Source organism: Nicotiana tabacum, chromosome 7, assembly GCF_000715075.1.
Source record: "Nicotiana tabacum cultivar K326 chromosome 7, ASM71507v2, whole genome shotgun sequence".
NCBI lineage: Eukaryota > Viridiplantae > Streptophyta > Magnoliopsida > Solanales > Solanaceae > Nicotiana > Nicotiana tabacum.
In genome coordinates this window covers 171,639,138-171,664,801 of record NC_134086.1, presented here as the reverse complement: position 1 = coordinate 171,664,801, position 25,664 = coordinate 171,639,138, and the positions used below count along the sequence as shown (strand labels likewise).

Here is a 25,664-nt window from a genome sequence, read left to right as displayed (position 1 = left end):
ACAATTCGTTCTGACTGTTTCTCCCTTACAATAAATCCTACCTATTGAGACCCTTTCATTTCGAAATAATTTCCTTTCTAGAACAATTCAATATCCGAGGGTAATCCCCCCAATATTCGAGGTTGATTGTAGAGAAATCTCAGATACTATAAACATTATCTTTGATACAGATTCGTGATCAGCCTTTTATTATAAGTTAGTACGATCCATTATTGCCTCGTTAAAAACCTTGCTGAAAAACCCAATTAGGACAAGAATGGTTCAAGGGAAAAAGAGTGTAATGCGTGCTTTAAGACCTAAAGGCTTCATGCTGCTCCTTGTTGATAACCTGCAAGTGTTAGTCAAAAAATAGAAAGAATTGAAATGGACTCGTACCTCAGCAGTAATACCTTTTGAGATGAGTTACGTTCCAATTGTTCGGTAGTTGTTCTACATCCATCGTTCCGAGCTTATAGGATCCTTTCCCTGTGATTTTGAGAATCTGGTACGACCCTTCCCAATTCGGACCCAATATCCCTTCATTGGGATTTCATATGTTTAACATGACCCTCCTCAGTACCAAGTCCTCGATATTAAAATATGGAAGGTTGACCATTTATTTGTAATAACTTTCGATCCATTATTTTTGGGCAACCAATCGAACAAAGGCAGTTTCACGTCATTCATCCAATAGCTCCAGGCTCATATTCATGGCCTCGTCATTCGATTCATTTGTCGCATATTAGAATCTGATGCTTGGTTCCCCAACTTCCACCGGTATTAAAGCTTTAGCACCATAAACCAAAGAGAACGGGGTAGCCCCGGTACTGGACTTTGAAGTTGTGCGATATGCCCAAAGGACTTCGGGCAAGATTTCTCTCCATTTTCCTTTGGTGTCGGTCAAGCTTTTCTTGAGGTTTTGTATTGTGGTTTTGTTGGTCGACTCGGCTTACCCATTCCCACTAGGGTGATAAGGAGTTTATAAAATCCTTTTGATCTTGACACCTTCGAGAAATTTGGTCACCTTACTACCGATAAACTATTTTTTGTTGTCACATGCAATTTCAGGTAGTATCCCGAATTGACATTTGATGTGGTCCTAAATGAAGTCGATGACTTATTTCTCCCTGATCTTCTGGCAAGCATGTGCTTCAACCCACTTAGAGAAATAGTCAGTCAAAAACAAATTGAGCCTTACCTGGTGACGACGGAAGAGGGTCGACGATGTCCATCCCCCACTTTATGAACAGCCATAGGGATAAAACCGAATGTAGCAGCTCCTCGAGTTGATGAATCATCGGAGTATGTCTTTGACATTTTATCACACTTTTGTACAAATTCCTTCGCATATTTTTCCATATCAATTCCAGTAATAGCCGGCTCTGATTACCTTTCGAACCAGAGATTCGGCGCCTGAATGGTTCCCGCATGTGCCTTCGTGGACTTCCTTCAAAACATACTCGGTATCTCCTAGTCCCAGACTTATTGCTAGCACACGCTCGAACATCCTTCAGAGTAAGGTTCTATCTTTGGACAGGCTAAATCAAGCTGCCTTTATGTGCAGGGCCCTCGATTCCTTTGGATCTGAGGGAAGTTTTCCGTTCTTCAAGTACTCTATGTATTTGTTTCTCCAATCCCAGGACAAGCTTGTGGAGTTTATCTTAGCGTGTCCTTCTTCGAACACTGACCTCATGAGTTGTACGACAGCCCCCGAATTGAGTTCGTTGTCTTCGACCGATGACCCTAGGTTTGCGAGGGCATCAGCTTCCCTGTTTTGATCTCGAGGCACATGTGGCAAATTCCATTCCTTGAATCGGTGTAGAGTTACTTGTAGCTTATCCACGTATCTTTGCGTTCGTTCCTCTCGAACTTCAAAGGTTTCGTTAACCTGATTCACAATGACGAGGGAGTCGCATTTGGCTTCGATCACCTCTGCTCCCAAGCCTTTGCCCAGTTTGATACGTGCAATCATGGCCTCATATTCGGCCTCGTTGTTAGTCAATTTTACAGTTCTAATAGATAGTCTAACCACGTTACCTGTGGGCGGTTTAGCACGATGCCAAGTCCGGACCCCTTTATGTTCGAAGCACAGTCCGTAAAGAGGGTCCAGATACCTGAAGATGTACTCGAGTTGACTAATAGTTCTTTTTCAACCTCAGGTACTAGGGCTGACATGAAGTCAGCCACAAAGTCTGCCAAGAGTTGAGACTTGATGTTTGTTCGGAGTCGATACTCAATATCTTACCCGCTGAGTTCTACGGCCCATTTGGCCAATCGTCCCGAAAGCTTGGGTTTATGCAAAATATTTCAAAGAGGATAAGTTGTTACAACTCATATGGGATGACATTGAAAGTATGGTTTTAGTTTCCTAGAGACGCTTATCAAAGAGATTGTTAACTTTTCTAGATGATGATACCTAGTTTCGGCTTCACCTAGGGTTCGATTAACATAATAGATAGGTCATTGCGTACCTTGTTCTTTTCGGACTAGGATTTCACTTACTGCTACCTCCGATACTGCCAGATATAAGGAAAGTTATTTGTACGCCCTTGGCATGTGAAGTAGCGACGGGCTCAACAAGTACCGTTTAAGCTCATCTAAGGCCTGTTGGCATTCCGGAGTCCATGTGAAGTTATTCTTCTTCTTTAGGAACGAAAAGAATCGATGGCTCTTATCGGAAAACCTCGAGATGAATTGCCCCAAGGCGGCTATGTGCCTTGTTAACCTCTCCATGGCCTTTACGTTTTCTACTACCATGATATCCTCGATCACTTTGATTTTGTTAGGATTAATCTCGATTCCTCGATTGGATACCATGAAGCCGAGAAATTTGCCGGAGCCGACCCCGAACGCGCATTTCTCCGGGTTGAGCTTCATGTTGTATTTCTTCAATGTACTGAAAGTTTCCTGCAAATACTTCAAATGGTCCTATGTTCGCAGGGACTTAACTAGCATGTCATCAATATAAATTTCCATAGATTTTCCTATTTGTTCTTCGAACATTCGGTTAACTAGGCATTGATAGGTTGCACCAGCATTTTTTTAGTCCGAATGGCATTACATTATACTAGTAGGTACCATATTTGGTGATGAACGAGGTCTTTTCCTAGTTTTCTGGGTTCATCCGTATTTGGTTGTACCCGGAATAGGCATCGAGAAAACTGAGGATCTCATGGCAGGTCATGGAATCGATCATGCGATCGATATTAGGCAAAAGGAAAAGAATACTTGGGGAATGCTTTATTCAGGTCTTTGTAGTCTATACACATTCTAAGTTTGTTTCCCTTTGTTCGAGCCTCTTATTTTGGTTTCTCGAACCGAGAGATCCATGAATCAGGATCCTGATGCATATAGATTAGGGACTACTACGACATTCGCCAACCATTCAGGATATTTTACTTCCCGTATGAACCCTATTTTGAGAAGTTTGATTGCCTCGTCTTTGATGAAAGCGTGTTTGACCTCGGACTGGGGCCTTCTTTTTTGCTTCATCGGACGAAATTTCAGGTCCAGGCTTAATTTATGGGTGGTACTTTCTAGTAGGATTCCTTTCATAACGAGATGAGACCAAGCAAAGCAATCCATGTTAGTTTTAAGGAATTGAATAAGTTTTATCCTGAGCTCGGGGGCTAGCCCTGTGCCCAAGTATACCTTTCGCTCGAGTTGATGTTCGGTCGATATGATTTGTTCCAGCTCTTCGATCGTTGACTTGTTGGCGTCGGAATCATCGGGGACTATGAAAAATCGAGGAACACCATAGTCATCATCCTTGTTTCCCCTACTTTTCTAATTGGGTCGAGGCCGGTGTCTGTGATTGCTATTTGACCTCCTGTTTTCCCTTCGAATTTGACCATTTTGTTGATGAGATCACCGATATGAATATCACTTCATCAAAGGCAAACATTTCCTTGGCAGCTTGTTGCTTCCCATAGACTGTTTTGACTCCCTTCGGTATCGGAAACTTTAGAACTTGATGAAGGGTCGAGGGTACTGCCCTCATGTTGTGGATCCACGATCTCCCGAATAAGGCATTGTACCTCATATCGCCCTCAATCACATGGAACTTCATTTCTTGGATGCTCCCAGCCACGTTTACCAGCAAAGTTATCTCGCATTTGGTGGTTTCACACGCCTTGTTGAAGCCGTTTAGTACTTGGGTCGCGGGCACAACCTCATCCTGTAGGCTGAGCTGTTCTACAACCCTCGATCGGATAACATTGGCCGAGCTACTTGGATAAATTAAAACACATTTAACTTGAGTCTTATTCATAAGTACAGATATTACTAGTACGACTACTGAAAAATTGGTCTATAGTAACGCATGGAAAACCGTTCCAATAGTAGATAAACCGTTGCCATAGCGATATTGGAACGGTTTACAGACCGTTCCATCTGCCCGCGTGCCAATAGAGCTATAGGCACGGTTTTTGCAACGGTTTGCGTCTCCGCTGCTGTAAAGACGTCTATCGCAACGATTTTTCCTTTCTTTGTTGGGACGATTATTCTTTCCAGTTAGAACGGTTTAAAATCGTTACTATATTCTTGATGCAACGGTTCATAACCGTTATAATATTATCTGATGCAACACTTGTGAAAGCTATTGTTACAGTTATGTATGGATATTGGAACGATTTATAGGACATTTTAGAATAGTTTACCGGACCTATTGCAACGGTTTACATTCTCTAATGGAACACCATTTGTGTCATATTGCAACGGTTCTGGTAGGCTATTGTAACAGTTTATTTTAAACAGAAATATAGCCCCAGTTGTAACTAATTTTTTATATATATAATAAATTATGATAACTCTAAAATTTAAGTAAATCACAAAATGAAACTATTAATAATATAAATTCTCCGACAAGCTAATAATATTCATAAAGAAAATGTTCTATCCCAAGTGCATAAGTTTAATACATTTCAAGATAGTAAGTTTCAGAATATTGTTAACAAAAGATTCCTAGAATATTCATGTATAGCAATTCAACATTCATTTTAAGCAAGGTCCAGATCTTCACTGCCTTCATCTTCCATTTATTGATTTACTCCACCTACAAAAGAAGATAAACAAAGTCATTACCCTTCAAGAGAATCTGGTTGAAGAATGATCATAGCACACCCAAAGATATTGAATGCCTGGACAAAATATATGGGACAAAAAAGAAAAGAATAGATTGGACATACAAGATGTTAGTCATGAGCCTAGCTCTTCTACCGATAAACACATTACGTAGACCCAAATTTAGACATCAAATGTGTATGCAAGCTACTAAAAAAGAACAACATAGTATATGTTACTGACCCTTCCCAATAGTAGTTTAGAGAGTAATAAGCAAAATCCATTGAAATAGAGAATGTTACAAGCATACCAGATCAAGATAAGAATGCAAAAAGTTAGCAACAACAAGATGATTTGATAGGAACCTATGGGATCAAGAATAGCAATGAAGTTTAATCTCTATCTTAGGATGTTTAGGGAACGATATACGAATATAGTCTTACATGTTTTTATAAGCTTTCCCTAAATATCCTAGGACAGAGAATAAACCCCATCACCAAACCTACATTAAGAAAATTATTCACTCTATGGATATACTCATCAGTCCATCTCAGAAGATTCATCCAACTTTTATCACCATAATCCATGAATATCCTATATAACATAGTCAAATCACCAAAATTAATATTCAAGCTAAGAAAAGTTATATCTCGATACTATATTATTATTACCAAGAAAAAATATAGCATATTGCTTTTAGAAAGAATAATAAGAAAGGTGTTGCACTACTATATTCTGATTTGATGACTCAGAGAAATTCTTGCTTAACAATGACCTTCATTTTTGTTTTACTCTAGCTTTTAATATATTTTTCTGTTTCTGACCTATAATACACTTTCTCAATGCAAAACTAATCTACTCATGTTGAATGAATACCTAAAATTTATCAATTCAAATAATTCATGTCGACGCGCATAGTCTACAGTAATACATAAACAAATACTATAATAAGAAAAATAATCTAATAAACCAAAGAACAAAAAATGCATTGCATTAGTCAGTAGAACGACACCGTACTCTTTTGGCTACAAGACAATATACCTTATATCAAGACACACAAACAACTATGCCAGAGACTCAAGACGACTGGACATAATCAAAACATATATACTATATATATATATATATATATATATATATATATATATATATATATATATATATATATATATATATATATATATATATATATTGGGTGAGGACTCCAAGTTTATTTATTCTAAAAACAGAAGAATCTGATTAAGCTAAAATGAAAATACGAACAACCAGCTCTAATTTTTTACTTTTTAAAGATTAATTTATAAAATAGAGATTAAACTTCATGAGATTAAGGAAATATAAAGAATACACCTATATATACACACAAAAAATTGCTCAGAGGGAACCAAAAATAGCCACAAACAAAAGTATGAAAATCAAACTACTTTTAGATAGCGAAACAAATTGTACATTCTCAAACTTAAACGCTGAAGCTTCAGTTAAATCAACAAAGCTAAGATTGCAACAGAACAAATAGCTGAGTTATGGGACTCGTAATTGGATAAAAATATATCTCTGCACAATACAAAAAATATAAAAAGTCAACATGTATAAACAGATAAAATTAAAATTACAAACTTGTTCACAGAGAATCAATCCACAAAATGACAATACTTATCCAACTAATTTTTGGATTAAGTTGTATGTTTCAGCTAGTTTTTCCACACAAAAAAAAAATGAGCATCTGCATGAGAAACCAAATATTTACAAATTGAACAAGTATGTTTCAGCTAGTTTTTCCACACAAAAAAAATGAGCAACTACATGAGAATCCAAATATCTACAAATTGGACAAGTATGTTTTAGTTAGCTCTTCCCTAATTTGGACAACAACTAAAGAGGGAAGCTTCTCTGTTAAAAGCAGTTACACTTTACTACAATCCTTCATAAACGAGTGACAGACATCAATATTGTTTGTCTTATTTATCAGACAAACATAGATAGAATGAGGCTCTGTTTTTAGAGTTTTCCCATATACCGTATTGTTAAAGTTCTTGATACAAGATAAGAAATTAGGAAGTAAAGATACCATATTTAATTGTCTTATCTCTTTTTGTGTAAAATTAAAAATGGATCCACTTTCAAGATTCATATACTCAATTGATTATATTTAAATTATACCCAAACCCAATCAAAGAATTCATGTATATCATTATTGTTCAAGCTTCCATAACTCAGTTAGAGAATTGCACAGTAATCGAAACAAGGATGATAATTGCCAGAATCTTTAATTCTGGTTAGAGACTTGATGTTCAAAGAACTAATTATTGAGAATTTCTATTTTCCTTGAAGAAGCAAATATTTTAATACTAATAAAATGGGTACAAACGATTCCAATGTAGACGATTCATATAGAGGATCCCAACTAGTTTAAACTTTCTTACAGGCAGGATACATACGATTCACCTTTTTTAGATAATAATTCAAGACCACATAAAAATCTAAAAAAGAATAAGAAACAATTAAGAAAATGCTCCCCTTATAAATTCTTAGGTACACACATGTGAAGCTGGATAATTCAACAAATATTGGAATCTAAAAATTATGAAGAAAAAAGTTTGACTTTCTTCATCCGTGTTCTCTAACTATTAAAAGCTACGATATGGCAAACAAGAATATTGTATAAATTTGCTAATAGTTCATTTCTTGGATGTATAAAGCCCAAACAATATTTCAAATTCTCAGAAATCAGAATCACCCATCAATAGATATACTAAAATGCAAACCTACATGAGAAAGGAAACAACAAGATGAAAAGAACTTTTTTTTTCCGTTGACTTAAAAGAAACCAACACAAAATAGATATACTAAAATGCAAACCCACATGAGTACTTCAGATAATTACAATTCAGAAATTCAAAGTACCAATTTTTAATTAACTTCAAAACACACACACAAAATTAATAATCAAACAAATACAAACCCAAAATCCCGCATGAAGGAAGCTTACGAGAAATATAAAAATTTAAACAAAAAAATAAAAAACAACCCCATATGGAAAAAGTCAACCTTTTTCACTCCCACCATCCAACAACGAATAAAAAGCAAATACAAATTAACCATCAAACAAATACAGAAACAAAAACCCACGTGGATAAACTTACAAGAAACAAATTAAAAAGGCTGCTAAAAATTAAGCCTTCGACCATGAGCATATACTCAAATTGAGACCCACTTTCAAGATTCATATACTCAATTGATTAATTCATGAATGAGGTCCAAAATCAACACCCACAAGAGTTAAGAAACTTTTGCAATAAGAGTATATTTACCGATTTTTAGATTTGGAGAAACCCTAAAGGATTAGCACGCCGCCGCAGCCCGATGATGGATGACTGGTCGATCATCTCATTTCCGGAAGAACAGAGGCGTTGGAGCCTGTAGGAGAATGTTTAAGGACGCCGATTTTAATTTTGTGAGTGTGGCTTGTACTCAAATTAGGGGTTTACATATTTAGTATTTTATTAGATATAAAAACTAAAAAAATAAAAATTAAAAATCAGATTATGGGCCCCTTTAATTTGAGAGGGTATAGAAAATTTGGGTGAAAAATAAGGAGGGAGTTAAAAAATTTCTCCAACGTGCCGTTACCATAGATATATTTATTGCCACAGTTATACAAATTGTTGACATATATACCTCTATCGGAACAGTTTTTAGACTATTTCAACAGTTTGGTTGCTAAAGTGTCCCGATAGTTCCAATAATATTTGTAACAGTTAAAACCGTTGCAATACACCATCTATAGCAACGGTTACTGATCCGTTGAAATAAAAAGCATTGCCATAGCCCAAATTTATAGTGGTAAGTGCGTCGCTGTGGGGGTGTACGATCCCTTATGCATCCTCGTCATTGAAAGACAAGGTTCATTCTAGTATGTAATCCTGAGTTCGCTTCTCTCTTATGATCGACACCTTGATGCGTTTTAATACTGGTCCTTGAGGAATATCGACCCATCCAACAATCATGTGAATCACGTGCAGTGGCTCTTCTTGTTCGTTCTGTCTGCTGGAATCTCTATTGTTTAAGTGATTCTTCGCCTGATTGCTTAAGAATTCCCGAAGATGCCCCTCATTAAACAAGCGGGCTACTTCCTCCCTTAGTTGTCTGCAATCTTTTGTTTTATGACCATGGTGCCATGATACTTACACACTTGATTGGAATTTCTCTGGGCTGGATCGGTCTACAGAGGTCGAGGCCATGTAGTATTTTTGATACGTCTGATGGCTGATACTATGGCGGATGCATCTACGTTGAAGTTATATTCTGACAATTGCGATGCTTCTTTCGGCTCGACATCCCTATCGAAACCATTCTTGCTCACGAGTCCCAATGAACTTTGACCTCGATCATTCCTCCTCTCATTCCGTGCAGGGTTTCGTCCAAATCCATTGCCCCTATTGTGAGCACGTGATTTTTGCCCTATATGAGAATCACTCCAAAAAAAAATTCAAAAAAAACAATTTTCCTTTGTGTGCAATTTTTGTATTTTTGTGGTATTTTTGTATAATTGTTTGTATTTTTGTCTGTGCATGTTTATTTATTTTAAATTAATAAAAATATAAAATATGTCGCATTTTCATTTAGTATTTATTTAAATTTGTTTTACAAAATGAGAAAATCATAAAAAATAATGTACGTTGCATTTTTAGCATTTAACGTCTAAATTGTGCGATTTTATCGTTAATTGCTATTTAAATGTGCGATAATTATTTTTAGAGTTAATTAGTTTTTTTTTATATAAGATAATTTAGTTTGTAATTTAATTTAGAATTTTAGTTTTATTAATTAGGAAGTAAAAGAAAAGAGAGCAAAAAATACAAAGAAAAATCGAATTGGGCCACTTCTTCAAATTTCAACCCCAAGCCCAAATAATTGCCCAACCTTCCCCATGACCCGGTCCATTTCAAACCGGGTCGACCCAGTCCATAACCCATGACAGTTGAGCGACCGTGCTAGAACCACGGAATTCGGGAATGCCTAACACCTTCTCCCGGGTTAACAGAATTCCTTATCCGGATTTCTGGTACGCAGACTGTAATATGGAGTCATTCTTTTCCTCGATTCGGGATTAAATTGGTGACTTGGGACACCCTAAATCTCCCAAGTGGCGACTCTGAAATAAATAAATAAATCCCGTTTCGATCGTCCTTTAATTGAAAAAAACTCCTACGCCCCTCACGGGGGGCGGAAAAAGGAGGTGTGACACCTATGATCTCTATTATACGATTGATATTGATCTCTATTTGACCTTGGTTCTCGATCGATATCCCTCTTGATTCTATCCATGGGCCTATTAGGATAAATGGACTTGGAAGTAGCCCACAGTTGATCATCCTCGACCCTGATCTTCGACTGATACCGATTATGAACATCAGCCAAAGTAATAGCTGGATACTCGATAAAATTCGGCTTCAACTGTTGTGAATCTATGGAACTCCGAACGTTGAGACCTTGAGTAAAAGCTTGGACAGCCCAATCGTCGGTGACCGGTGGCAAATCCATTCTTTCCATTTGCAATCGAGATATGAATTCTCTAAGCATCTCGTTGTCTTTCTGTCTTACCTTGAAAAGGTCTAACTTTCTTGTTGCGACCTTAATGGCTCTGGCGTGTGCCTTTACATAAGAATTTGCAAGCATAGCAAACAAATCAATAGAATTAGATTGTAAATTATGATACCATATCATAACACCCTTTGATAGAGTTTTCCCGAATTTCTTTAGCAACACGGATTCAATCTCGTCATCTTCCAAGTTATTTCCTTTGATGGCGCACATGTATGAGGCGACGTGTTCGTTTGGATCAGTCGTCCCGTTGTACTTAGGAATCTCGGGCATACGGAACTTTTTGGGGATTGAGTTCGGAGCCGCACTTGGGGGAAAAGGTTTTTGTATAAACTTTTTAGAATCTAGTCCTTTCCATATTAGTGGTGCCCCCGGGATTTGGTCAACCCTGGAGTTATAATATTCCACCTTCTTATCATTTCCCTCGATCTTCTTTTTCCCTGTCTCGATTCGCTTTGTCAGTTGCTCGAGCATCTTTAAAAATTAAAACAACAGGATTGGTCTCGGATTCCTTCTCATTCGATTTTCTCGAAGCCGATTCAACCCCATGTACAACTTCTTGGGATGGCTTGAGTTCGACCCTGCTTGGCGTATGGTTCTGATTTTGGAGCTGAGCTATTGCTACCTGTTGGGCTTGCAACATTTCGAAGATTACCCGCAGGCTGATCCCGCTATCTTCACCGCCATGTGCATTATGAGTAGCTGATCGGGTGCCCACAGGAACGCTGCTTTCGGGATCGACGGTCAAATTTTCATTGATAGCTACATGCGAACTAACACCGATTGGGTCTACAGCCAGAACTCTATCGAGGCCAACAGGGGTTGCAACGTTTCCTGTTGCAATGTTCTCATTCTCGCCGTGGTGGCTGAGATTATTGTCAATGTGTTGAGGTGCTGACTAAGAGTTTGACATTTTTAAATCCTATAATCAAAGACACTTCAAAGAACAAGCGTAAAATAGTACGTGTTATACTAGACAATCATTATTATCCTTTGCCCCGCGGTGGGTGTCAAACTGCTTACCCTAAAAACGAATAACAATTGAATTTATATTGTGATTTTAAGGATACGTGATTTTACTTGGCACAAACTGAGCAAAAGTAGATTGATATTGAAATTGACAGTAAATAGGAAGTAAAGTAAACCAAATGAATCAAGTAGCCTTGGCCTTCGAATTTGATCGCCCTTGAACCAAGTAAAGATTTAGTTGACACAAGAACAAAGTAGTATAATGTTGAAAGCTTAAGAGAGAAGTAGTATACAGCTTTATGTAACGTTAATATGATGATCCTTTACAAATGATCAGACTCCCTTTATATAGTAGGTGAGTCCTACTCTTGATAGAATTCTAAATACAGTAAGAAATCCCATGATTGGTTTCTTGATACGTGCCATAATTTCTACTGTGATCCTTGCCCGATCGCGGATATCTCGACTTTCCATTATTTTACTCGACAGGCTCCCCTCGATCTTGCTCGATCTTTACCCCGCTCAGTCTCGATCTAGGTTGGTCTCGATATAGATTGGACCTTGAGTCACGAGCTTGGTCATCTACTTCATGTCTCGGTCCAGTATGGCATGGGTCGAACCCTGGCCTGTCACCCACCGGTCTTGATTAATCATTAAAAGGGGGAAAGACCGATTTTGACTGTATACAATCACCATTTCTACCATTCTTTATATTCAATTACAACCCCTAAATGTCATGATACTATTAAGTGAATATAATAATAATGGTTGAAAATGGACCCAGAGCCTTTGATTTGGTACTTCAGGGATGGGTCTCCTAATGTCAGTGGTGCTGGTGCTAAAGAAGCTACTAGTTAGAATTCTTTGATTGTTGATTCTGTTAAGCTTGCTTTTAATTTTATAGAAATGTGCAATTGCTCCTCCTTTAAATCTCAGCAGCCATGGCAGATAGAACCCACAGGAAAATACTCATAAACATATTCTGCCGAGATATCTAAACTTTTCACCAGTCGGAGGCAAAACTCCATTTTCGACAAGCAAAAGACGTAAAAAAGAGAGTTTTATTGTAAATTCCATGGCGTTGGAGAACATCACATGTGGAGATGTAAAAGACTACGACAAATAGAAATTACAATTTTGCTCAAGTTGTCCAATTGGTCCAGTTTGCTAGAATAGGGGTTGGGAACGAAGGTATCAGTGTTTAACTTTTTTTTGTTTGGTCTTTTCCTTTGATATATTTTGTGAAATAGTAAATGGTAGAAAAGGATAAAAAGAAAAAAAATTAAATCATTGGATCAATTAATTCAAATCTACACCATTCAAATAATGTTGCAGATCTCATTTTTTACCTTTTCACGCGCTCCTTTTGCGTGAAGTTTACTTGGTCAAAGAAGGTGTGTATTAGAAAACTTTTGAAAGTTTGAGTGTGTAACATTATTTTCGCAATTAGAAAGTGTGTAACAGAGATGTGGTCCAAATTAAGGGAGCAACTTATGTATTTTGCCTTATTTATATCCAAAGATAAGAGTTACATATATTGTTTACGTGATTATGTCATACTATGACCAGCGACAGAGAGAGGATTTGAAGTTTGTGGGTTCAAGATTCTAAATTTGTTAAGTTACTGGGTTCTAAGTTAGTAATTTATCTATAATAAAAATTTTAAAATAAATATATGATTTGGATCATAATTGTTGGGTTCGGCCGAACCTGTAACTTCTACTCTCCCTCCCTTTGCCGCCCCTGACTATTAGCCTGTTTGGCCAAGTTTTTTTTTTGGTAAAAAATTGAGGTGTTTGACCAAGCTTTTAGAAGGAAAAAGTGCTTTTGAGGAGAAGCAGAAGCCGTTTTTGAGAAGCAGAAAAATGTAGCTTGTCTCCAAAAGTACTTTTCTGAGAAGCACTTTTGAGAAAAATACATTTAGAAGCAGTTTTCAAAAGCTTGGCCAAATATTAATTACTCCTCAAAAGTGCTTTTTAAACTAATTAGCCAAACACAAATCGATTCTCACTAAAAGTACTTTTTTGAAAAGCACTTTTAAAAAAGCACTTCTCAAAATAAGCAGATTTTAGAAGTTTGACCAACCATGTTATATGACTCTCAACTAACACTTTTTCAGATGTCCCGAGTAAATCAAGTCATATTGTGTGCTCGTCCTCCTAAAGATTTGAGTTTTATTTATTTGTTGCTAAAGACAAGAGTTACATTGTTTATGTCCTACTATGACCCTATAGTTGATTGCAAACAAAAAAAAAGTGAATAAAAAATATTTTGAATTAACTCACAAGTCACAAGAGTTGAAATCATACACCTTAGGGCTAAACAATAAAAAGAACATAGAGCGTGAGATTCAAACGCGATGATATGGACAAAATAACGAACGAAAAACAACCACGTTACCTTTAGTCAAAATTAATTAGAAAAAGTTTTTTAGCAAAAACAAAAAAGGAAAAAGGAAAAATAAAAAAAAACCTTTATGGTCTTCTTCCTCAAACTCCCTCTCGTATCAGAAGCCCCATCCATTTGTCATCTTATTCTAACGTAAAAATAGCACGGTTTAACCAGTTTTCGGACTGGTCATTCAAAAATAGCTAGTGTTTACCAAGTCAATGAAAAATAGCCACAATTTTGCTGCAACAGAGACCGGTCCAGCATAATATACTGGAGTTCGGTGCACTTATGTATGAACTTCCAGCATATTATGCTGGACCGGTATACTTTGCTGGCTATAGTATAATATACTTGGAGACTCGAGCACCGGGGCTCCAAATTGGTATATTATGCTGGACCGGTATATTATACTGGAACTCTAGTATATTAGACTGAAGTTCTAGCATATTATGCTGGAGTATTTTTCCGGATTTTGAACAGTGTTTTCGTTCAGATTTATCTTTACATGAAAAATGGCTAAATTTCGATTACTTTTGAAACTGAGCTATTTTTGAACGACCACTTGTAAATCTGGTTATTTTTTAATTTCTTCCTATTCTACCACATGATCTCTTTCTCTCTCTCCTGCCCTTCATCTTGAAATCTTATGGGAAATGAATAGGGGGTCTACTAATGTGTGGCATGAAAACTGGACTGGCTTAGGGGCTTTGTATCATGTAGTACCTCCAGAATTCCTAATCAATGAAAAATTGCAAAAAGTAGCTGATTTGAGAGATGATGAACAGTAGAATGATCAACTTCTTGATCAATCTTTCCCACAAGATATTGCAGAACATATTAGACAAGAAGTGCACTTTGCTAATGCTGATGAATACTGGGACACTCCAAGATGGATGCCTATATCTTCTGGTAAGTTTACTGTTAGTAGTGCATGGAGAATTTTGAGACATAGGGAGCCAAATAATCCTGAATTTGCCAAGTTACGGACTAAGGGAATACCTTTCAAATTTTTTTTCTTTTTGTGGAGAGTTTGAAAGGGGAAGGTTCCTACTGATGATTTGTGGAGGAGAAGGGGATACATGGTAGTGTCTAAATGTTGGTGTTGTACATCACCACATGAAGACTCATTTCAGCATCTATTTTTGACAAGTGATACTGCCATTAAGGTGTGGAAGATATTCATACAAGTTGTAGGATTGGTGATCAACTTGGTACAGGTATATCAAGTTATAATTGGTAGAGTGCAAAGTGTTGTCCTAAGCTAAAGCCTTTGTTCGGGCAGTTCCAGCTGTGATTCTTTGGGAGCTTTGGAAGAGAAGGAACACAATGAAGCATGGGGGGCAGTGTCTTACAATGGGGTGATACATGAAGTCAACAAAACTTTATACTATCTTGCAAAGGTGAGGTATCCTTGGCTGCCCAGAATTCCTCTATTGTGGCCAGAGATAATCAGATTTTTTAAGAACTACAAGCCTTATGTAGTAACAAAGAGAGTGACTTGGTAGCTTCCATATGAAGGGTGGTTCAAATGCAATACTGATGGAGCTTCTAGGGGCAATCCAGGACCTAGCTCTTATGGATTTTGTGTACGAGATCATGAGGGGAATTTGGTGTTTGCTAAGACTAAGTAGATAGGAGGCAACTAATATAGTAGCAGAAGCTAAAGCTATAATAGAAGGGTTGACATATTGTGTGGAAAGGCAGCTTCATCCTTTGATTATGGAGACTGATTCCTTGGTGATGAGAAAGATCATTGATGATGAATGAGAAACACCATGGTGCATAGGGGCAGAAGTGAGGAAGATTAAGGAGATAAAGAATACATACAATGTGCTCTTTCAGCATGTTCTAAGAGAGGGCAACACTGTTGCTGATTTTTTAGCTAACCTAGTTTTCTCTTTTGCAGGTACAATTACATTTCATTCATTCCATGAACTGCCATCTGATGAAAGAACATTGATCAATATGGACAAATCTCAAATACGTAATCTTAGGATTAAAATTGCCAAGAAAAAATACCCTAATTGATGAAGAAAGTATGTCATACACTGTCTGAACCTGTTTTTTGTTTGTGTTTCTGGATATTGTTGTATCATTTCCCAATGGTATTAGCATGTTATCATGCTCAATCTGGGGGTGCTGTAGCAATGTTCAGAAGTTGTTCTAGTTCAAAGGTTCAGGTAGGAAGGTACATAAGCTTACAAGGTATTTATTTGCATATTACTAGTATTATGTCTAGATTGGATTTGTTTGCCTTTGTGTTGTTTGTTGTCTCATACTGTATAACATCAAGGGGTTGCTCAGTGGTATTAGCATGTTGTCATGCTCATTCTGGAAACACTCTAATGTTATATGGACTATTATCACAAGGCAGGTGGTGTTTTGTTTCAAAAATGCACAATGCAAAACCCTGATAAACAGTAGGTCTGTAATGTGCACAACCATATGCATGACCCTACTGTTTGATGCATTGTGTACTCCAACTCTGCAGAATAATTTAAGGGATCAAAGCTGGTCCTCAATAAGATCAAAAGATGTTCCATTACACATATATGAAGTTGCATATACACATTGGACATTTCATAATGCATTCATGTCTCATAACTCACAGTATCTTTTGACTTTCTTTATGTTAGTTTGTGTATTGTATTGTCATTTTCCAGTGGTATTAGTGTGTTCACACACTCATTATGAAGATGATAATGCAGTATGGAAGGTATGTTTGATGAGTGAGCAGATGACAAACTCAGTACACTACCTTGATTTGAATGTATCACACTGGAGCAACATTGAAGATTGGGAATTGCTGATTCCAACTCTGTGGTGTAGATACTTGGAATTCATATTAGCCTTTGGAATGCATACCCTGGCGCCTAGTGAGAGCTTGATAGGTGCTACTTGGTATTTACCACTGGCCATTGGATTCACATACACTGACAAGAGATTGAAGTATTCATCTTATTATGTTGTAATAGCTAGTTCATTAGATTTTAGTTTTTTTATCCTTTTAGTAGCCAGTAGCTTCATGCAACTTGTATTTTGTTTTGGACATCTTGTAAGCTTTGAACCCTATTTAGAATTATATATATATATATATATATATATATATATATATATATATATATTAGTCACTAGGCAGCCTGCCTAGTGGTATATTTGCTAAAAAAATCATGTATAACATTGTCTAGAGTAATTCTTAGACCATTGCGACTAAAGTTCAAATTGAAATCTAAATCTAGAAGAACAGACACAGACACTAAGTTTCTTCGAATCTATGGAACATATAGGATGTCATGCGACATTAAAGATTGGCCACCACACATGTCCATTCTGCAAGTGCCTATCCCTTTGACTTCAAGCTTTGCATTATTTTTCACATATATATGCCTTGATCCAGGTGGAACTCGACGAAACTCTATAAATACTTCTCTATCACGGCTCACATGGTCGGTGGCCCTTAAGTCTGCAATCCACACAAGATAAGATTCAGTTAGTAAAACAGTGCTAGAAACATATATAGAACTAAGAGATGCATTTTGAAATGCTACATCTTTTGGCTCAGTGCACCCACGAGCAAAATGCTCTGGAACTTGGCAATTGTAGAACTTTATATTTCTCTTGTCTTTCTTCTTATAGACCCGATTTTCTTTCTTGGAATTTGGTTTATTTCTTTTCTTGGAGGATCATTCTCCGATCTCCTTACCCTTTTCGTCCTTTTTCAGTTTCTATTGCGCTTGAATTTGATCTCTTTGTACCACTTGATTTTGCCACAAAGACATTAGGTACAACTTTAGCGGCACCAAGATGCTTGTCTTAAAGCTCTACATGACTGGCAACATCAGCAAAAGTTTTGATGTTGTCATTGTGGGTTAATCTAACCTTCAAATATTCCTAATTATTTGAAAGAGACCGGATTACTGCCTGAACCTACTATTCATCGGAGAGAACATGACCAACATTTTTCAGCTGAGCAATCATGTTTGACATCACCCTTAAGTGTTGCTTGACACTGTGATCATGACGCTTCCTGTACATATCAAATTTAATTGTCGGTTGTCTAAGGCGAATCACAGTTGTACTGCTATATGACTCTCTTAAATGTGCCCACATGGCTTGAGCAGTAAGATACTGCTCACATTCATGGATGAGATCATCAACAACTAAACTTACAGTAATTCCACGTGCAGTGAAATCTTTGTTTTTCTAAATATTGTAAATTTCCAGATCCCTCGTGTGTTGGGCAGTGTTACCCTCCTTAGGGTGATTCATAACATGATTAATACTCTCAAGAGCATCTTTCTCTTTGAGTACATATCACATTGTAAGACTCTAGATGTCGTAATTTTCATCATTCAATTTGTTACCCCTGTTCAAGTCAACAATGATACTTTTTGATGTCATGTCTGTCATTAGAGATAATATTACAATTTCAACTCATCAATATATACTTCAGTCAATTTATGCATGTGATTACACACTCAAGAAAACTAATTATAATATTAATTCTACATTTAGTATAGAATCGAAAGGTCACTACGTTTCTATTCATCATATATATATATATATAACTATTTTAATTAATATTAAGATCACTTCATAGTGTATACTTTATTTAAAGTCTCAATCAATTACAAAATAAAATAATAAATAATACATTTAACCGGTAAGATAAATAACATAATTTATATTTTATTAGAATAAAATATATAATAACAATTTACATGTTTGCTCAGACATACATGTACCAATCGAACACTAACTCTTACACATATACGCTAAAAGTTGCACTAGGCCAAATATCATGATAAATCTCAGTTAAAACTTTACCTCAAGGCTCTTGAAGAGAGTCCGCTAAAATAGGTAACACTTTCAAATCAACAATCTCTATGTAATTAGACAATTAAACTCTTTTTAACTGAAAAAGGTATACATGTTTAGGAATGGAAGCATCACGGCCCATTTTAAATTTCTTAAACTCCCTAAGTTTCTTTTCTCCTTCCCTTCGTTCAGCCTTTCGATCCCTTAACTCATTTTGCATCTCCCTCGGGACTATCCCGATAACTTCAGGCTCCGAATCAGAATTATTATGGAAAAAATTCCTTCGACGATACATCCTTATGCGTTGTCCCTTTCCTCGACCTCGAGAACTCCCACTTGGAGTAATTTGAGCTTGTCCTTGTTCAGCCATGTCTGAAATATGACCAAGAAAACAATAAGAATGGCTATAATCATTCAATGTGATAACATATGTCATAGTAACTCGTAGAAGTATATCAATGTAAGGGATACATGCTAAACTAAATTTCTATTTTAACTAGATAGTGAGTTCAATTAAGACCAATTCTCATAACACATAAATTCATAACAATTTACATGTTTGCTAAGACATACATGTACCAATCAAACATTAATTCTTACATGTATACGATAAAAGGTGCACTAGGCCAAATATCATGATAAATCTCAGTTAAAGCTTCATCCCAAGGCTTTGGAAGAGAGTCTGCTAAAATAGCTAATGCTTCCAAATTAGTAATCGCTATGTAATTAGATAATTCAGCTCTTTTTAACTGAAAAAGATGTACATGTTCAGGAATGGAAGCATCATGACCCATTTTAAATTTCTTAAACTCCCTAAATTTCTTTTCTCCCTCCCTTCGTTCAGCCCTTCGATCTCTTAACTCATTTTGCATCGCCCTCGACTATCCTGATGACTTCAGGCTCCGAGTCAGAATCATCATAAAATCAAGTTCTTTGACGACGCATCCTTCTACGTTATCCCCTTCCTCGACTTCGAGAACTCCTACTTGGAGTAATTCGAGTTTGTCCTTGTTCAACCATATATGAAATATGATCAAGAAAACAACAAGAATGGCTACAATCATTCAATATAACAACATATATCATAATAATTCGTAGAAGTATATCGACATGGGCTACACTAATTTTCTACTCTAAGATGATAGTGAGTTCAATTAAGACCAATTCTCATAACACATAAAAGTCTTGGCAAAGTACTTTGACAGATCAGTAAAGATGTCGCATGAATCTTTTCTACCGGATGATTTTACTTAGAGTCAAGGAAGCACTGCATCAAATACTATTAAGAATCAAGCAGCAACAAAAATTTATATATATAACGATGCAATATCATAACCATTCACATTGGGGAAATATTAGAGAAATAATCTCTGTTGGATTATCCATTGTCAGTTAGTTATTTTTTCAACCAAGTGGAGAAAGACAAATTTATATATATGGATTTAGCATACCTTAAAGTTATTTTCTGAAAATTTACATTTCAAGAATCAATAAATCCAAATATAAGAATTGAACTGTACAGTCTCATTATCATGGACCCCAAACTTTATATGTTATTATATCCTTGAAGAGAATAAAAGATTCCTCCTAATTAAAAGAGGCACTTATCTTTTTCATGGAATAAATAAATAAATTAATGATTCAATTATTATAAAGACATTATAGCCCACTCATGGGCTAGCAATAAGACATTATCAGATTATAGTCAAAGTAAATTTTCTTTCTATTCTCATTAGTGTTACATCTCCTTTTTACGCGCCCGCCCCGAAGGATAAAATGCGCGAGAGAGTTTTTTCCATTTTTAAGTGACAATATTCGAAATGGGATTATTTATTTAATTCAGAGTCGCCACTTGAGAAAGGTTTGGCTTTTGATGTCCCAAGTCACCGGTTTATCTTGAATCCCAAATCGAGGAAATTTTCGACTTTCCAAATGAAGTCTGCGAACCAGAAATTCTAAGTAAGGAATTCTGTTGACCCGAGGGAAGGTGTTAGACACCCTCGAATCCCGTGGTTCTAGCACGGTCGCTTAAATTGTTATAATGGCTAAATCTCTGATTTAATACATGTTATAACTTATGTGCTTTTATTAAGTTTAAACCGCTTTTATTATTATTATTATTATTATAGAATTGCAACGTTGTAAAAATGCATCTCGAACCACGTCACAATCAATGCACCCGTGGTTGTTAATACATTTCGACTCCGTTGAGATTTGAATTTGGGTCACATAAATGCGCACCCGAATTTAAGAATGTAATTTAATTAAGTCGCGCCTAAAGAGTCTAACGCGTTATTATCTTTGGGGAAGGCAGTGAAATTCACTAAACAGTCCATCCCAAATTCTAAGTATTTATTATGATCAATTATTGAGGGCCCCGCAATTTGCATTTTTATTTGGCGAGGCTCGTCTCATTATTTTTTAAAAGGATAATCTTAGCACGACTACATTTTCTATTTTTTGTTTTCTAAAATAAATGAAGATAAGGTCCTACTTTATTTACATACTTTCGAGTTATTATGGTTAAGTTCCAAAAGTGAGTTGTTTAAGGAGTTGTTTCATGCCTTATTCCATGAGCGAACATGCTTTTAATTTATTAAAGAAAATTGCATACAAGATTAATAAAATGCTAAACTCACGCTAAACATTCTTCAAGTTGAATTTAAACTAACTTATTTAAACTAGATTAATGGAATTAACTACTAGAGGATACTACTAATGAGATTCGAACACTGCCTAATGGAATCCGATTTTGACAGAGTTAGCTCAAATGACTTAAAAACTATATTGCATTTTTTGCCAAATTAGGAACAACCTGCCTTACGTATTTAAAATAGGAATAGAGATGAGATTTAGCTATCGATATACTAAACACATGTGTATTCCATGTCATACAAACAGCTAAATAACTAAGATCACAGTATTAAACAAACTAAGTTTCAATTAAGTACAAGCTACCCAATGTATTTTCTATTGAGCTACAAACTAAAGAATTACACAAGTCTAACAACATTTATAAAGTTGTATGTACATCAGCAAATGATTAAACTCCTTCGCATCTTTCATTTCATGCTTTTACTGTTACATCAGTGTGAGATTCAAATGTGTACCTGGAAAGTGCTTACAATTGAAGAAGAATAAGAGTCAGTAGAGCAGTAGTGGCATACATACAACAACAGTATGTTCGACAACAACAGAACCAGTAAAACCAGCAGTGGCAACAGCAGCAATCTCAAAGACAGATTAAACCAATGAAAAAGGGCAGTAGCTTGAAGAACAATGCCCGAAAAACCAACAGTCAAGACAAGCTGCTAAATGAAAGCCCAGCAGTACCAAAAGATCACAGGCAGAGGCAATAAAACAATGATTTCTGATTTTTGGATGTTTGAGCAGAAAAAAACAAACTCAAGCTCTTTGATGTGGAACCTAGCTTTAAGACCCTAAAGTCCTCGAAAATTCTCTCTTTTCTGATTTTTGACTCTTGGTTATCTGAATGTTATTAAAACTCTCTGCCCCTCACTCCCTCTATTTTCTGATCTCTTTTTTACTCTTTAAACTTTTGATGTCTGACCCCCCTAAAACCAGTGGAAACCTTCTGTTTTTATAGCCAAGAATCAACCCATTCCCCGGCCTGTTAAAAAACTGAACTCTCCCCATGTTCTCTTTTCTGTTTTTCCACTCACAAGTTAAAAGAAAAGCCCTCCCCATGGGATTCCCCCTGACATCCCCCTTTTCATTGTTAAAGTGGTCTATCCTTTATTAAATTAAGCAAGTATGGGCAGCATGAGTATGTCCTGACAGCACATGTTGTCCATTCTACTTTAATTCATTAACTAACAATGCACATGCTACCCAAGGTCCAAAATGAGTAAACATGCCATCAATTCAAACTAAATTCTAAAATTAATACTAAAACTAATAGCTATAACCAATCCTTAAGTGATTTTGATTCAACTAAACAGGCTAACACATAGTGTAATCAATTTTCAAAAGCCTCAGTAAACAAATCAACAGTACGAGTCAGATTAATACCATTCCAAACTGGAACTAATTGACGACATATATCGAATCGACTACGCAAATTACAACACATTCAATCAATACCATATGAATCAGAATCAGACAGTATTAACAGGGGGTTCAAATTGTACTGTCAAAACAAAGAATGGCCCTGGGAACTAACTAATCGATCGAAACTCATTTCAATCGATTATATAGTTAAACACATACACTCATCAATGAATAGAGAAAAATTCGACCAAATAAAAGGTCCGAGCAAGGTGGACAGAATAGTCGACAAAAAAAAATGAAAACAAATCAACTAACATTTAAACACATGAACACACATTAATAAAACAAACAACATGAACTGGCAAGGAAAAGAAAAAAGAAAAATACCTTAAAGAACTGAAAATCAGACGACCATGTCTCGGATTTTGAATCGAACCTCTTTTGGGGTTGAACGGACTTTAATCGAAGTGTTCTCAACTGAGAACACTTCGATTAAGGTAACAAACAACATGAACTGGCAAGGAAAAGAAAAAAGAAAAATACCTTAAAGAACTGAAAATCAGACGACCATGTCTCGGATTTTGAATCGAACCTCTTTTGGGGTTGAACGGACTTTAATCGAAGTGTTCTCAACTGAGAACACTTCGATTAAGGTCTATTAGACCCCAACCCTCCCGTTTAAATGGACAAAAACCTCAGATTCTGGATTTTTAGGGTTCTTAGGGCGGATTTGGGACTCGGGGTTTTCTGGTTAGATTCGGACCAAACCAAGCTTGGTTTGGTCACGAGGGAGGTCGGGGGGGGTACCTGGTATGGATTTGAGGGGGTTTGGCATAGGTTGGGGTGCGACTCGAATCTTCAAACGAAGATTCGAGACGGTGGAGGAAGATTCGAGACCTATGGTTTGTAGATCCGTGTTCAGGGGGTCGAGGTGTACTAGGGGTGTTAGTCTGGTGGTCACCGGCATTGTTGCCGCTGGGTTTACGGTGAGGGAAAAGTGGGGCGGCGCTAGGGTTCTTGAGGGTGTCTGGGAAGGGGACGATGATGGGGAGGGGGTCTGGCTTAGGGCGCGGGGTGAGAGGGGAAGGCTTATATACGGGACGGGGGGTTGAATTGTGGCCGTTGGATCATCGATGATCAACGGCCTTGATCTTTCCACTTAAGGGGACGGAGTCGTTTGGTCTCAGAGGAGATTGGGTCGGTTTTTTACGGGAATGGGTCGGGCTAATGAGGCGTGTTAGAGACCGTAGGATTGAACAAGAGGGACGACTCCGATTGAACATCCTTATACGGCGTCATTTGGTTTAATATGGGAGTTGAATTGGACCGTTGGATATGTTTGATCAACGGTCCAGATCTGATAGGCCTTAAACGACGTCGTTTGGTGAGGCCATAGAGATCAGGGAACCGGACTGGGTCATGAAATGAATTGGGCCTGATCCTTGGTCTCAAATTTGAGCCCAAATCCGGATTTTCTTCAATTTAAACTCCTTTCTCTTTTTTTCTTCTTTTAATTTCTAATTTGAACACAATTCCTAATTAAATTGTAAAATCAAAAATAAACTACACAAATATTAATTAACACTTAACAACAATTATCACACACATTAAACATTTAATTAACATAAAATCACTCAATGACAACAAATAGAATAAAAATGCATATTTTTGTGATTTTTCCTTTTAAAACCAAATTATGGTTTGATTAATTCCTAATAGTAGAACGATATCCTAAACTTACATGCGACATATATTTTTTGTATTTTTATTTGACAAAACTAAACAATCACACACAAAACTATAAATAACTACCAAAAATGCCACGTGAATTCCAAAAAATTGTACAACAAGACCATTTATTTTATTTTTCGATTTCTTTTGGAGTAATTATCGTGTAAACAAAAATCACGTGCTCACAGCTGCCCCTCTTTGCCCGAAAACATGCGAGGTTTTCGTGCAAAGATAAAGTGAGCGGATATGAGCGATTTTTGCCCGTTGGACTACTCCGTGTGAAACACATTTTTGAAAGATTTGACCGAATCTTTGCTTCAAAGATTTCCTACATATCCTGGGCTAAACAGGAATCAGGTCAATGTAGTTCGGGAAACTTTGGTAGCTGGGACTGCCATGGGATTCCAATGCTTGTTGTTACTGTTGTTGTTGTTGCCGCTACTGCTTTACCGACCTCCTTATTACAACCAATGGAAATTGAAACTGAACTAACTACTTATGTCTGCCAACCACTAGTTACAAGATTCCTATATATAATTCTTTTGCAACTTGATCTTGGGTCTTAGCTAATTCTGCTTGTAGACTTCGATCCGAATCTTGATGCTCGCAAGTTGTAGGCGCTTGTTTATTTCTGCAGTATTGAATGAAATGGGATTGGCGGAGCTCAGGAATTTAATCAAATTTTGAGCGACCTGCCCTTTGTTTGTTCCAATATTTGGGAACATCTTCTTTTTGTTCTTTTGTTCTTTTCTTTATTCTGGATTGAGACTCAAACCGTAGGTTATCTCGATCCATGCGCCTCGAGGTCAGACCTGCTGAGACGAAAAAACAAACGAACGAAATTTTCTGCCCCAGTTTCACTAGGAAAATTTTGTGAGTTAATTGCCATAAAATTCTACAGGATTGATGAGGGGAAACCTCTAGTCTAAAAAGCGCAACTCGGGGATTGGAGCCCTAACATCGCAAAAGGTAAAAATGCGCAACTCAGGGATTGGAGCTCTAATGCTGGCTAAAGGAAAGTTGTTCAACTCAGGGATTGGAGCCCTAATGCTGGCTTAAAGAAAAATTTCTCAACTCAGGGATTGGAGCCCTAATGCTGG

The 25,664-nt window shown here is 36.8% G+C and overlaps 1 long non-coding RNA gene across 1 annotated transcript; it reads right to left on the bottom strand.

The window, feature by feature from the left end:
* Positions 1 to 4,804: 4,804 nt before the first annotated feature.
* On the bottom strand, positions 4,805 to 8,514 carry LOC107826582 (uncharacterized). The gene is made up of 2 exons (XR_001657306.2): positions 8,352 to 8,514; positions 4,805 to 5,032 (listed from the first exon to the last, which is right to left on the bottom strand). It is a non-coding gene; the product is annotated as an uncharacterized LOC107826582 (long non-coding RNA).
* Between the last annotated feature and the right edge of the window lie 17,150 nt (positions 8,515 to 25,664).